Source organism: Lepidochelys kempii, chromosome 7, assembly GCF_965140285.1.
Source record: "Lepidochelys kempii isolate rLepKem1 chromosome 7, rLepKem1.hap1, whole genome shotgun sequence".
In the NCBI taxonomy this organism is placed as follows: Eukaryota; Metazoa; Chordata; order Testudines; family Cheloniidae; genus Lepidochelys; species Lepidochelys kempii.
This window is the reverse complement of record NC_136386.1, coordinates 104,029,073-104,043,076: the sequence shown is the minus strand read 5'-3', so window position 1 is coordinate 104,043,076 and position 14,004 is coordinate 104,029,073. Positions and strand designations below refer to the sequence as shown.

General features: G+C 38.7%; 1 protein-coding gene across 17 annotated transcripts in view; it reads right to left on the bottom strand.

Moving 5' to 3' along the window:
• The window catches only part of CTBP2 (C-terminal binding protein 2), a 231,215-nt gene that overhangs the window by 163,099 nt on the left and 54,112 nt on the right, over positions 1-14,004 (bottom strand). For 15 of the 17 annotated variants that reach the window (XR_012160053.2, XR_012160052.2, XR_012160054.2 and 12 more), the window contains one exon: positions 11,879-12,056. The exons of the other annotated variants lie outside the window; for them this stretch is intronic. The gene's annotated coding sequence lies outside the window, so the exon portion shown is untranslated. The remainder of the gene's footprint in view (positions 1-11,878; positions 12,057-14,004) is intronic. 17 annotated transcript variants of the gene reach the window in all.

Here is a 14,004-nt window from a genome sequence, read left to right as displayed (position 1 = left end):
ATAGTAAACGGTCTACCTTAGATTTACATGCCTCTCCAGGTATAGTTGGCTTGATACTGCCCTTGTGACACCGTGGTATTTGAATTAACAGAAGGGACATGAAGAACAGGCTTCATCGGGATAAAGATAACAGATGATATCAGCTCTTTTTAATAGGGCCTTCTGGAGTCTACAGAAAAAAGTGAATGTTCATTCAACACACCTTTCGGAAGAAGAATAAAAAGCAGAACTGAAACATCAAAACAGCATAATCTATTATACTGAAAAATCCATGTATGTGAACACCTAGTATATTGCTCTGGCACCTGAAATAGCAAACTGGATACAGAACAGTACGTTCTAAAGCAGATGTCCTCTAAATCTGCCCTTCACACTCTTTCACTATACCAGCAGACCAAGAATAGAAATTCTTCTGTAACAGCCACTAAAACTGAATGGAGAGCTAAACAACTTTACACTAGAATAAAAGTGGAAACAAAATAATGAAAGTTCAACAATTACTTCAAGATGTGAATACAATACTTCAAGATATGAGTGATAAAGATGCCTAAACCACAACATTTGGACCTAGACCCGATCTTCACCAAGATTCAGGGTTTATTCAGATACAGCGCCAGACCATTCTGTGGTCAATAATGGATTGAACAAGATCCAACAACAGTCAAAACAACGTTTAGTACACCAGCAGAGCACTGCCATCAAAATATGGCAGCAGCAAAAAATAAAAATGCAGAAAAATCCCTGGGTAAATGCAGCCAACAGCAGAAAGCATATTAACTATGGAACTGCCACCAGGTGAAGGGAACAGCAGCCAAAGCATCAAGGATGACAACCAGAAGTTACATGTAGTAGGTAACTTTCACAGTCCTTACTAAGAGTCAGTTTCTTAGTAGATGTAAATCAAGCAGATTTACACCAGCTGAGGATCTAGCCTTTATTGTATTCAATGGGAATTTTACCTGAGTATATACAGTGCAGGATCAGGCCCAGTGGACCCCAAAAAGGAGAAATGGCAGAATATCACAACTGAAACTAACCAATGCAGATAATACAAAATTACTCAAGAAAGCTAAATCCAAAACTAACTGCAAAGAGTTCACTAAACTGGCTGAAACAACATGGCAGATGAAATTCAATGGTGATAACTGCAAAGTAATGTACATTGGAAAAAATAAACCCACAAAATAATGGGGTCTAAATTACCTGTTACCACTCACCAAAAAAAAAATAAAAAATTTTGGCTTCATCGTGGATTGTTCTCTGAAAACTGCTCAATGCGCAGCAGCAGTCAAAAAAGCAAACAGAATGTTAGGAACCATTAGGAAAGGGAGAGATAAGCAGACAGAAAATATCATAAAGCCACTATATAAATCCATGATATGCCCACGCATTGAATACTGCATGCAATCCTGGTGACCCCATCCCAAAAAAGATATATTACAATTGGAAAAGGTGCAGAGAAAGGAAATAAAAATGATTAGGGTATGGAACAGCTTCCATATGAGGAGAGATAAAAAACAGACTGGGACTGTCAATCTTAGAAAAGAGATAACTAAGGGGGAATATTATAGAGGTCTATAAAATCATGAATGATGTGAAGAAAGTTAACAGGGAAGTGTTATTTATTGCTTCACATAACACAAGAACTAGAGGTCACCCAATGAAAATAATAGGCAACAGATTTAAAAACAAACAAAAAGAAGCACTTTTTCATACAATGCAGTCAACCTGTGGAACTCATTGCCAGGGGATGTTGCGAAGGACAGAAGTATAACTGGGTTCAAAAGAGAATTAGATAAGTTCATTGAGGACAAGTCCATCTATGGCTATTAGTCAAGATGGTCAGGAATGCAACCCCATGTTCTGGGTGCCCCTAATCAGCTGACTGCAAGAAACTGGGACTGGATGACAGGGGATTGATCACTTGAAAATATCCTGTTCTGTTCATTCCCTTTGAAGCATCTGGCACTGGCCATTGTGAGAGACAGGATACTCGGCTAAATGGACCATTGGTCTGACCCAGTATGACCATTTTTATGTTCTTGTTAACAGTGAACCAACAAAAAGCACTTATCCAGAGTATGATAATAGAAATGGAAATACATGAAAAAAGTCAGTGGTGTGAAACAAGAAGGGAAGTGAAGGTGGGCCACAAGGATAAAATTGTTTAAAATTATTTTTAAAAATCTAATAGTAAAATGAAAAACAAAAAGTGAAATTACCAAAACTCCCCTCTAACTAAAAAGGGCAAATGTCAAATTGAAAATCAAGTAAAGAAAAATTAAGATGAAATTAAAATGATAAATCACCAGATTGTAAGCTTTTTAGGGCAGGGACTGTCTTTTTATTCTGTTTGTACAGCATCTAGTACATTGGGGTCCTGGTTCTGACTGGGGCTCCTAGGAACTAAGGCAATACTGTACAAATAAATAACACCACCATCAATAAAAGATTAACTCGAAGTATGGGAGCACTGTTCAGAGATTGCTAACCACCCAGCAATTCATAATGCTATAACATGAGCTGCGTATTCAATATAAACTAATTCAGTAAGACCTTGCTAACCATGGGGTAGTCTCAGCTGGTTCAAATTGTCATAGCTCCAGTAAAGTCAATAGAAATAAGACAATATATTAACAGATGAGAATCTGCTCCCCATGCTCTCAGAAATATACTGAATAGAAGATTTCATTGGGTGGGACTATAACATTAATTTGTAAATAAATTATGGGAGAAAATATCAAAAGGCTTAAAAATCATTTATTGAACTAAAAAACAAAACAAAACAAAAATAACTCAATCCCACAACTTCTATTATGACAGCAGATTAAGTACAACTGAAATTTCTACAAGGCTGAATTCTACAGAAGCCAATGTTCACAACCAGTGACATAATAAGAAATAAAAATAAAAAAGCAGGTAAGAAATACAAAAATCTATGTAGCATGAAATATCTCCAAGAGACTTGTTTAGTGAAATTAACTAGTAGTTTAATAGAAAAAAAGCCTGATATATGAGAGTACTCCAATTTCTTCACAGAAATTAACATTTCAATCCTGTTTTTATCTAGAAGTCATTAAACTGTGCAACATGAATTATTGGAACTGTAGCAGAGAATTAACTCTATTCATCAAGTAAGTCCAAACAGTTTAGAGTGCATCTGTAATGAAAAAATAGCTCCACATTTCTATCTCTTCTCATTAAAGTAAACCAGTTTTCCCCCTCTCAGTATATAAAACTGTCTTCTCTTCACATAATTTATATTACCATAAGCCAGCTCACATTCTAAACTATTACATGCCTCCAATTAATTTTTGCAGCTTTTGCCTGAAAATTTAATGAGATAGTAGCGCATGAACCTGCTGACTCCAGATTACGTGTGTGCTTCCAATATTAATGTTGGCATAATAAAATAATCTGATACATACTTGATGAGAGCTTTTCACTATTGTGAGAGTAAAGGCAATACATAAACTAATTCAACTGATTTTTCTTTTTTTTTTTTTTAATAAAATTACAAAAAAGTTACCAATTTCAAACTGAACAGCTCCAAGTCAAACATGAAAAAGTAGATGTACAGTATTAATGCACACTTTTTTGAACAATTTAAACATTTATTAGTCTCCTGTTTAAATAGTTTAAAAGGACTTAGTTAAAAAAGTCCTTTTCTTTTCAAAATGTCTATTAGACATGGTAAATGGAATTTTAAGTTTCAATATTATATTTTATGCTCTGCTTTATAAAACGTAGTTACACCATACCGCACCCCTGTATTGTTGAAAGTATTATTACCCCAATGATAACGGATAAACTGCGAAAGAGAATCAGTGATTGCAGGGCTAGATTTTTGGCACCTAATTTCCATTGAGATCCATGGCAGTTAGGCATTTAAATACCTTTAAAAATCTGTCCCTAAATCAGTATCACACAATATACTGGGAGCAGGAGCAGGATTAGAAGCCAGATGTATGATTGATTCTCAGTCCTCTGCTCTGCTCACTTGACATTGCTTCCCCTAGGTTTCACATATGTTTAAGCATTTCAAGTTCTGCTCCATCTCCTAATCCTGCAACACTTGTGCTTAACTTTATTAGCACAAATAGCCCCCATAGCCTTCATTGGGTAGTAAAGTAAAGCAAGTGCACAAGTGTTTGCAGGATTGGGGCCCTAGACAGAAAAAAAATTCACATTTTATAATAAAGGCCCTAATTCTGATTGTAAGCTCCTGAGTGCATTTCATGATTGTTCAGTTTAAGCTCTACGTTGCTAGGGATCTCTCAATTAAACAATGCACAGTTGGTGTTATCCCTTGTGGAAGCTTGGGAGGTTTGCCAAAAAGGTAAAGGTGAGGCGGAGATAAATTTGTAAAGGGAGAGAAACAAACAGAACTTAGGGAAGAAGAGTCCAAACAAGGAAGCGACACATATTTTACGTACATCCCCACACTGCTGAGCTATTTTGAAAAACAGAATGCATAAGACAAAGCATTCGCCATGGATTTTTAAATTGCATGAGTAGCATTTATACACCAGACCATCCTTCTGCAGGTCTCACTGCCTTTCTCAATACAGGCAATGGCCTACAGGTAAGAGTGCAGGCTCATGATCAGACAACTTAAGTTCTGCTCCCAACTCACTGTGTGACCTTAAATAACATACTCCCTGTATCTGAGTTTGCAAATGGCAGAATGAGGCTATTAGCACCTACCTATTTTTGTAGACTGTGCTCCAGAATATTAGACAAACAATATTTTCTTCACAATAAGAATTTTTTTAGAATAAGGTAAAAGCCAAAATATTCCCACTTTCCATCGTCACTATTATTTTACTACCACGTCTTCCTGTTACGGAAGTGCAGACTAGTAATGCAGAATACAATTTTGATACTTATACATCTACAGCAGGGGTAGGCAACCTATGGCACGCGTGCCGAAGGCAGCATGCAAGCTGGTTTTCAGTGGTACTCACGCTGCCCGGGTCCTGGCCACCGATCCAGGGGGCTCTGCTGCCAGCCTGGGGTCCGGCTGCCGACCTGGGGCTCTGCAGCCACCCCCAGCTGTGGCCCACTGGCCCCAGCCTGGGGCAGTGAGGGATGCAGACAGGGGCAAGAGGGGGCACAGCTCAGCACCCCCACCTTAAAAATTGTTCCAGCGCCACTGTGCTGGGATATTTTTAAGTCCTGATTTGCTGCTTACATCACTATCACGCCACGTGGAACAGGGCACGGCATTTGACATTGAGATTAGAATGTACATGCAAGAACCGGAATCAGAATTTTCTGACAGATTTCAAGATTTTCAGCGATTTCGCCCAATGCTATCTTTTCTAATTAAACCTGGAAAGTTCAAAGAAAGCGACTTGGATTTGTCTGTATTTCAGTGGATGGGTGCTGAAGATTTTGAAATACCGCTCGTTCAGTTAAAAAGCTCAGAATTGTGGGCATCAAAGTTTGGAGATCTGTGGACTGCACTTGAAGCTACCAAGAGAGATCATGGGGCCCCTATTCTGACCTGCTGGACGTCCCTGCCAGTGAAATTTAACTGTCTGAAGAAAGTTGTGTTTGCGGTGCTTTCAGCATTTGTATCCACATACCTGTGTTAACAGGTATTTTCACACATGAAATCTGTCCTCTTTCGCTCTGGGAGCCGGTTAACAACTGATCACTCAGAAGCCTGTGTGCAACTTAAAGTATCCAAATACGTTGGAAAACTCAGCAAGGAAAAGCAATGGCAAGGATCACACTAAACTGATAAGATCTGCATTTTAATTTAATTTTAAATGAAGCTTCTTAAATATTTTAAAAACCTTATTTACTTTACATACAACAATAGCTTAGTTATATATTATAGACTTACAGAAAGATACCTTCTAAAATCGTTAAAATGTATTACTGGTATGCGAAACCTTAAATTAGAGTGAATAAATGAAGATTCGGCACACCACTTCTGAAAGGTTGCTGACCCCTGATCTACAGTAAAACTGGTGATGAGCTGGTCCTCAAAACAGATTTTTTTTTCTATTTGTTCATTTTCTGTTGTTTCACACTATCATAAATTTCAATTCCTGTGAAATTTCAGGAAACTGAAAGTTCTTTGCAGTGAAGCACATAAAATGGTCAAAAAGCTTCTTTTGTGCCAAATCTTGACCAGTAGTACTGTAAAAAAACTCCCAAGGGGCTACATGGCATAGAGAAATCAGTAGTAAGGAGCATAGAACTGGGGCATTCTACTCCTATTGAATAGGCTTAATAATAATGTGCACTGCCCTAGCACTTGATATTAAAAAGACAAGGAAAAGAGTTTTTGAAAAGCTCTTTGTAGCTTGAAAGCTTCTCTCTCTCACCAACAGATATAGGTCCAATAAAATACTCTTCCTCAACCACCTTTGCTAATATCTTGGGACCAACATGGCTACAACAACTCTGCGTACAGCACTCAATAGTCATTAGTTAGTTATGCCAGTTACACCGCCGCTATTAAGTAGTTAAGCCTCATTCATCCTCATTTTAAGAGGGAGAGAAACTGGGGCTTAGAGAGATTTTGACTTGTAGAAGTTCACACAGCAAGTCAGTATTAGAGTTAAAATTATGGAGCCCCCATTCCTCTGAAAGTCCAGTCCAAGGATCAGGGCTTCTTTGTACAACACAGTGTACAAACACATTGGTAGACACAGAGCCCAGAAGATTTTACTGTCTAGTTTTAGACAAGATGCAACAAACCAGCGTGACAAATGAAAGGATGGAGGAGATGGGTGTGAGGAAGGCAGAGAGTAATAGAAGTCAGACCACGTGTTTACAGGAGCTAGCTATTGTGCAACTTAATGGTTCCAGACAGTTCAAAATCATCATAAATGAAAAACAAATAAAACATCATCTGATATCCTCTACTGGCACTCAACCTAACCATCATTGACATTGACATTCAACTACTACTGGGTTTTCAGAATTCTATACATAGTACTGTAAATAACAGAGGAAAACAATACTAAAAACAAGCGTGACCTAGTTTGTTCTTAGCAAGGTAGACGGTCAAGCAAGTGCCAAAGAATTGTTGGCACTTCAAAATTCTATTTAATCATAACTTCTGCCTCATGGAGTGGACCCCGATTTTTTCCAGAGTGGTTACTCTAACAAGCCAGTTCATTTGTCATTTCAGTAATATGTCTCAATCTATTTTAACAAAACCAAATGAAAGTCAAAATCCACTGAAATGTACTGCAACAAGCATTAAAATTGGGAAACTTCTTTCAAATAAAAAAATGGGGAAAGCTAAAGAACCTCCCATCTATTTTCCTTTTACCGATGACTCGAAAGTAGTATTTTCAGATTGAGGCAGAGAAGAAACCAATTAAATAAAGGAATCTAAATCTTTCTATTTAGTTTAGGCTGTGATCCTGCAAATGACACCACATGGGTGGACCCATGATTCCTGTGCAGAGCCCGAAATGAGACACTTCACAGAGGCAGTTAAAGGATCTGACCGTTGCTTCCAAAACCTGGCCCTGGCCCTCCAAACATGCACAGGAGTAGTTTCACTCAAGTAAGCAAAGTTACCCCCATACATGTGTGGAAAATCAAGCCACATATATTAAGTACGGTGCATGTGTGTCTGTGTGTTTATTAATTTTACTTAAGGGTTTGTTGTAAATATTTTGTTTACTTTTCCCTTCCAATATTTCTTTAGAAACTGTGATACCACATTTTTTTAAATCGACACATGTGACATCCCCTCCACACACACTAACAAAAGCCCCATACTTTTACAGATAATAAGAAACATATAATTAAATTAACAGATGCATATTTCTGCCTTCTCTCCTATCTGTTTTCTTTGAACGCTATGCCAGACAGCAAATAAAAATCTGCATTTAAATAGAATTTTTTAATGTATGAAAGTGGGCAGCCTGAGGGTAAAAGGTATTGCATTCAGCTCTCCACAGTCACAAAATTGCATTCAAAATGTGACACTTCATTTTAAAAATTCATTGAATATTTTTGATTTGTCATTCTATTACTTTCATTTTACTCTAAAAAAACCCAAAAAAACTCTTAGTCCAATATTTTTTGTATCAAAGAATGTTAATAAAATATTGTGATATGATATTGTTTTATCAGTTTAATTTTGAGAAAAGATTACATTCAATCAGATCTCATAAGTCACCACCTCTGATAATTCCTGCTATTATTCAGTGTGAAATTCAAGCAGTCTGAATTCATTAACATAAGTTGTTACAAATCTGCATTTTTAGACTTTGTCATAAAATGCAGAAGTCCAAACTCAGTGACCTGAATCTAACAGCCTTTCATGTGAAGTGGCCCTGCTATGCAGCTTCTCCTAACCCCTTCCTTCTTTTATGGGTCAGGATACAGACACTACTTGCACTCTTCACTACTGACTGGGTCACAGTGAGAGAAAATATGAGGTAATCAAGGATCAGCAGTGCTTGATCACATTTAGGATGCGATTGTGCAAATGCTAACATAGGCCCTGATCCAGCAAAGCACTTAAGCATGTGCTTAATTATAGGTATGCTAGTAGTCCCACTGAGGACAACAGGATTACTCATGTTTAAAGTTAGGCACGGGATTAAATGCATGGCTGGATCGGGGCCGTAGTGCCTACATGTGTGAATAATTTCATTCAAATTAATGGGACCTCTCAGTACACTCATTAGTATCTGCAGGATTTGGCCCTTAATTTTCTTCAAATTGCAGAGGCCTCTAGCAAAGAGTAGAAGAGTGAGACCGTGTTAGCACCAAATGACATATGTTATAAAACAGGTGTCACATTATATTGGACAGACCACAGAAAGACAAAAATAAACCATTTTTGACACTGTATTATCAGGACAGCACCTCCAGGAAAAAAATGTTGATTTCTAAATTATCAAAATGAGACAACATTAAAATGACACATGCACTAAAGGGCCCGGTCCTGCTCCCTTTTAGCTCAGTGGCAAAACTCCCACAGAATTCAGTGGGGGCAGAATCAAGCCCTAATTTAGAAAAACTCCTCTAGTTTAACTCCTGCAATGCAATCCTGGCTTGAACACTGAACAATTTAGTAACTTACAAATACTCTGTATACTATTCATTCTAATGGTACGTCTACAATGCAATTAAAAACCCGTGGATGGCCCATACCAGCCAACTCAGGCTCGCAGGACTCGGACTAAGGGGCTGTTAAATTGCAGTGTAGACGTTTGGGATTCGGCTGCAGCCCAGGCTCTGGGATCCTCTCACCTTGCAAGGTCCCATAACCCAGGCTGCAGTCTGAGCCCAAATGTCTGCTCCACAGTTAAACAGCCCCTTACCCAAAGCCCCAAGGGCTCGAGTCAGCTGGCTTGGGCCAGCCATGTGTGTCTAATCAGAGTGTAGACATACTCTAAGGGGCCTGTCCTTTCTCTACTGTTTGATGGGGAGGTGTTCTCCCTAGCCTTTGTTATCAGAGTAACCCTGCTGCTGTCCACCACGAGTGTTGCTTTGCACAGAAAGGAGATGACTCTCATTTAAAAAGCTCAAAGTTCATGAATCTAGATTTCCTCTGCAGGAAGTTACACCTAAGGACTGCCTTCTGAACATTTTCCATGGATCTAATCTGAGAATTACCCTACCTACATTGTCATTTATGTCAGATAAGGGACTTGGTTGCAATATGGATACCCATTTTTTGAGAGTAGATACACGCCTATAGTAAGTTAAACTCACTGGGCCGGATTCTGCTCTCATTTCACCCTGATTTTACAAGGCAAACACCATTAACTTGAACCTTAGACAGAACTGCTCTTGATACATCAGAAGAGAATCAACCCCGCACACAGAGATTTAGTGATAATTATTTTATGTTATTAGGGAGCTGCAACAGTTGAAATTTTTAGATGTCCAGGAGCATACTGGTGAGAGTTCAAACATTACCGTCTAGTCTATATAGAAAAGGTTTGCTGGTATAGCTATACCCACAAGCCCTTCTACTGTACACACAGTTTGTAATGGCAAAAAAATGCTTTTTCCGGTATAACTTACATCAGTTCCTTGACCAAAATAAACTATACTGGCAAAAACACATGGGCTTTTGCCAGGATAAAAAAAGGTTGCAAAAAACTCTCACCCCTAACCAACATCATTATACTGGCTAAAGTTTCTAGTGTAGACCTGGCCTAAAACTTTCCAGTCCCTGCAGAAAGCCAAACTCTGTGCAATCACTGGCAATTAATTGTGCAAAGCTCAGCAGGATTGCCAGCCCCTGATAAACTCATTCCAAAATTCAGCCCTGAGGCCAAAAGACTGCAATATTTTAATTTCCACCCTTTCCTTAACCTTCACAGATGAGATTTCTCTTACATTTAAAGAACTGCCCAACATACTCTGCCTTCAGAAAACCTGAAAATAAGAAAGAAATTCTAAATTGATGGATGTGAGTCATCAACACCAAATTTCCAAGTGAGCAGTTATCTTTAAGAATATCCCGCCAAAAAAACAAAATAAAACACAAACCAAGTAAAATTAAATAAAAAGCACTCTGCAGGTGGCAGCCTGAGGTCCAGTCTACACCATAAAATATAGCGTAACCAGCTCCCTTAACACAACATGGCCTGACCTTGTGTAGCTAAGAGTCTTTCAGAACCATATTACTGAGGAATGTGATTTCATGGACTTCACAGGGCTGTAGGAGGATCTGTTAACACAATTACAACACTTTCATTTAAACACATTAAACATAAAACCCACTGATCCCACCATGTAGGCTGCTTGATAAATAATTACAGGGATTAGCAACACCTACATAATTAAAGTTGCCTAACACTTTCCATTGTAAGCTCCTGTTTTCAGTTACTTATAACTCTGCCAAATTTTAACCATTTGGGATATTTTCCATGTTTGCACTCTGCCTCAGGCTGAATTTTATTTTTAAGTGTCTGAAAAGAAGTTAGCTGCTTCCAAGGAGGACAGGAAAGAGGTAGTTTTGCCAGACAAAGAAATTGCTTTAACTGTCTTCAAAGAGCTCTAGCACCTCCATGATTTGGAGAGCAGGCATTTGTCTTACGGGGCACAGTCCAAGAAGTCCCCTTTGCAAAGCCACCAAGAACTTTTGACAGTTAAAAGCCTCTGAAAATCACCACTTGCACATCTTCAGTAAAGCTTCCTCTCTCTGAAGACCTTCATGCACGGAAGCTGAATTAAGGTTGCACAGGCAACTTAACTTCTGACATTTACTAACTTTTGAGTGCTTGATTTTGCAACTGTAAAGTTCTTTTAACATTGTTTTTTTTTATTTAATTATAAAAAATTAAATACAAAACAGCTCCAGAATCTCCACTGTATGCAACTGCACAGGAAGAGAGGTTGTCCTTCAAGCAGACAAGTCCCAAGTCATAGGTCAAAAACCAAACACCTGAAATTTCACCCAGAAACTGATAGGTAGCCATGATTCAGTTCTGGCTCCAGAATGTGTTAATTATATTAGGAACTACTGTTCTGTAACCAGACCTCCCAATCAGGTGTATTGCATAACACACATGGGACCTATTACATATAAGAAGGGTTGTTCTCTCTTCACTCCATCTTCCTCCTTTACCTACTCAACCCTGACTCTAGCCACAGAAAAAGATTCACACACCTCCATCTGATCAGAATCACATAACCGCTCATCTTACTGAGCCTCCGACCCTCCTGTTTCCCTGATCTTTCAGCAGACACACATTGAATGTTCACCTGGGAATTATAAGCAACACTCCCACACCAGAGCCAGTAACCTCTCCACCTCCAGGCACTCAGATCAACATTTCCACAACACCATCCATCTGTCAGTCTGAAAAGCAGAAGGTCTAAAGACACTCCCAAACCTAGGCTTTGATGGGGCTTCATACGAGTCTGTACTTACGTTTCTCTTCGCAGGATCGAGATTGAAGCGTGATCAAAAGGCTGCACTGAAAGTTAACAGACCTCTGGAAACATCTTCTAGAGAAGAAGCGGTGGAGGAAGATGACAAGAATGGGTGAAGAAGATAGCCTTCTCTTCTATAAAGCCTTAGATGGAGGCCAGCAATAGGAACAAAGAACCTAGGAACACAGAGGGCACGTCTGAAACAAAAGATGGCCTGTACACAGAAGCAGCCTGATCCCATCCCTTTTTCTCCCACCTTCTTCCCCAAGGCAACCTTATTCTCAACAAAGTGATCACAACATTGTGGATGCTCCAACAAGGAAGTGGATAATAAAAAGCTAGTAAGATAGGTAACTTAGCACAATCAAGTTTGCAGAACCTATAGCACCTGAAATCATATGTTCAAATCCCATCAAGGATAACTCAGCCCTTTATTTCCACCACCCCTGAGGAACAGAAATGGAAGTTTACTGTGTGTGTCTGCATGGTGGAGAGGAATTTCTTCACAATGAAACTTTAATATCTGTGGTCCAGCCTGCTCTACATGGATATTAAAGACCCTATAGTGCTTTTGTTCATTTGTTTTTAAAGAGGATGGATTTGCCCAAAGGTACCTGGGAACAATTTCTTTTGCTGTAAGCCGGATGATTGCGGCCCCCTTCCCCCCACATTTAGATGAGCCTGTATTTCAATGCTGGAGCACACACATAGCTTCTGAAATGCTCTGGGATCCTTTATAGCCTTTCACTATAGACATGTGTAAAATATTATTAATTATTAAACCATGTTAATTTAATGTCATGTTCAGTGAGAAATAGGGATAAAAACCAAGAATACTTATCAAATGCATAACCCAAAACCAAAAGAGATAGGACAAAAAACAAACAAACAAACACACTTCCAGCTAAACCAAGAGGGTATGCAAATAATGGAAATATCGTACACCAGTACTTAACATTATCCCATAAACAGCAAAATTCACCTCATCTGAAATAGAGATGTAGCTGTTCCACTTAGCTTCATTATTCAAGGAGTTGCAGGTTACACCCAGTCTGCTGGCAAAAATGAGCTGGTTTGGGCAAAACAATGTACACATGGACTGTAAATGAGGGAGGACACCATTGCAATAAATACTGAATTACAAAATTCTCAAACGCAAATCAGATATTTATCCTCTGAGACCCTTGCTAGACGAAAACCATCCCCTATGCTAAATAACAGACAAAAAACATCCCCTATGCTAAACAGACTGACCTGATTCCCCTCTCTCCTATACTGGTGTAACCAAATTGACTCCAATGCAGTTACTTCTGATGAATGCAGGTGTAGCTGAGACAAAAATTAAGGCCTATCCATGAACATACTGAAAAACAAACTCTAAAACTGGACTAAGCAAAAGCTCGTATTTGAGATGGGAAGAGGCTGTTTACAGTACCAAAATAAAATGGTAAACGTATTGTTGCTAGCAAACAATACATTATTTTAACATGTTATGATACTTATAAATATACGAAGTTTAAATAAGCAGATGACAGAAAGTTCCTTTTCAGCTACTGAATGTTTATTATTCTTCGCACATTAGCACTTTTCCCCCCTTACGTTATATCTTCTGCCATTTATAATTAATTTTAACAGCTTCTGCAACTTATCCCACAGGTTGTTGCTGTTTCTTTTAAACAGCATGCTGCTGAGAAATTGATTTGTTTGCTCCGTATGCCTACTGAAATCACATTATGAAATATGCATAAATGTCATTTCTTGGGCTGTTTCTGAGGATTAACAAAGAATAAAAACTGACTTTAAAAAAAGAGAGACACCCACATACCCCCCCTAAAGAAAAAGAAAAACTTAAAACTGAAACTCAGTTCAGATTATTGGCAAAAAGAACATTCCACACTGGGTATCCAACGTGCCCTCAGATACATGGCTCAGATTGCTACCTAACTGGTACAAACACGTACTCCCCAGTGCAGCTGTTTCTCCGAAGCAGTAGAATTCACAAGGCACATCAAGTATCATGGGGGTCAGTATGGAACTCTTCAAGATAAAGTGGGCCAAGACTGCCACTTCCATTAAGTATCAGGTAAGGACAAAGGGGCATATGTTCTCTGACCCCCTCTGTCA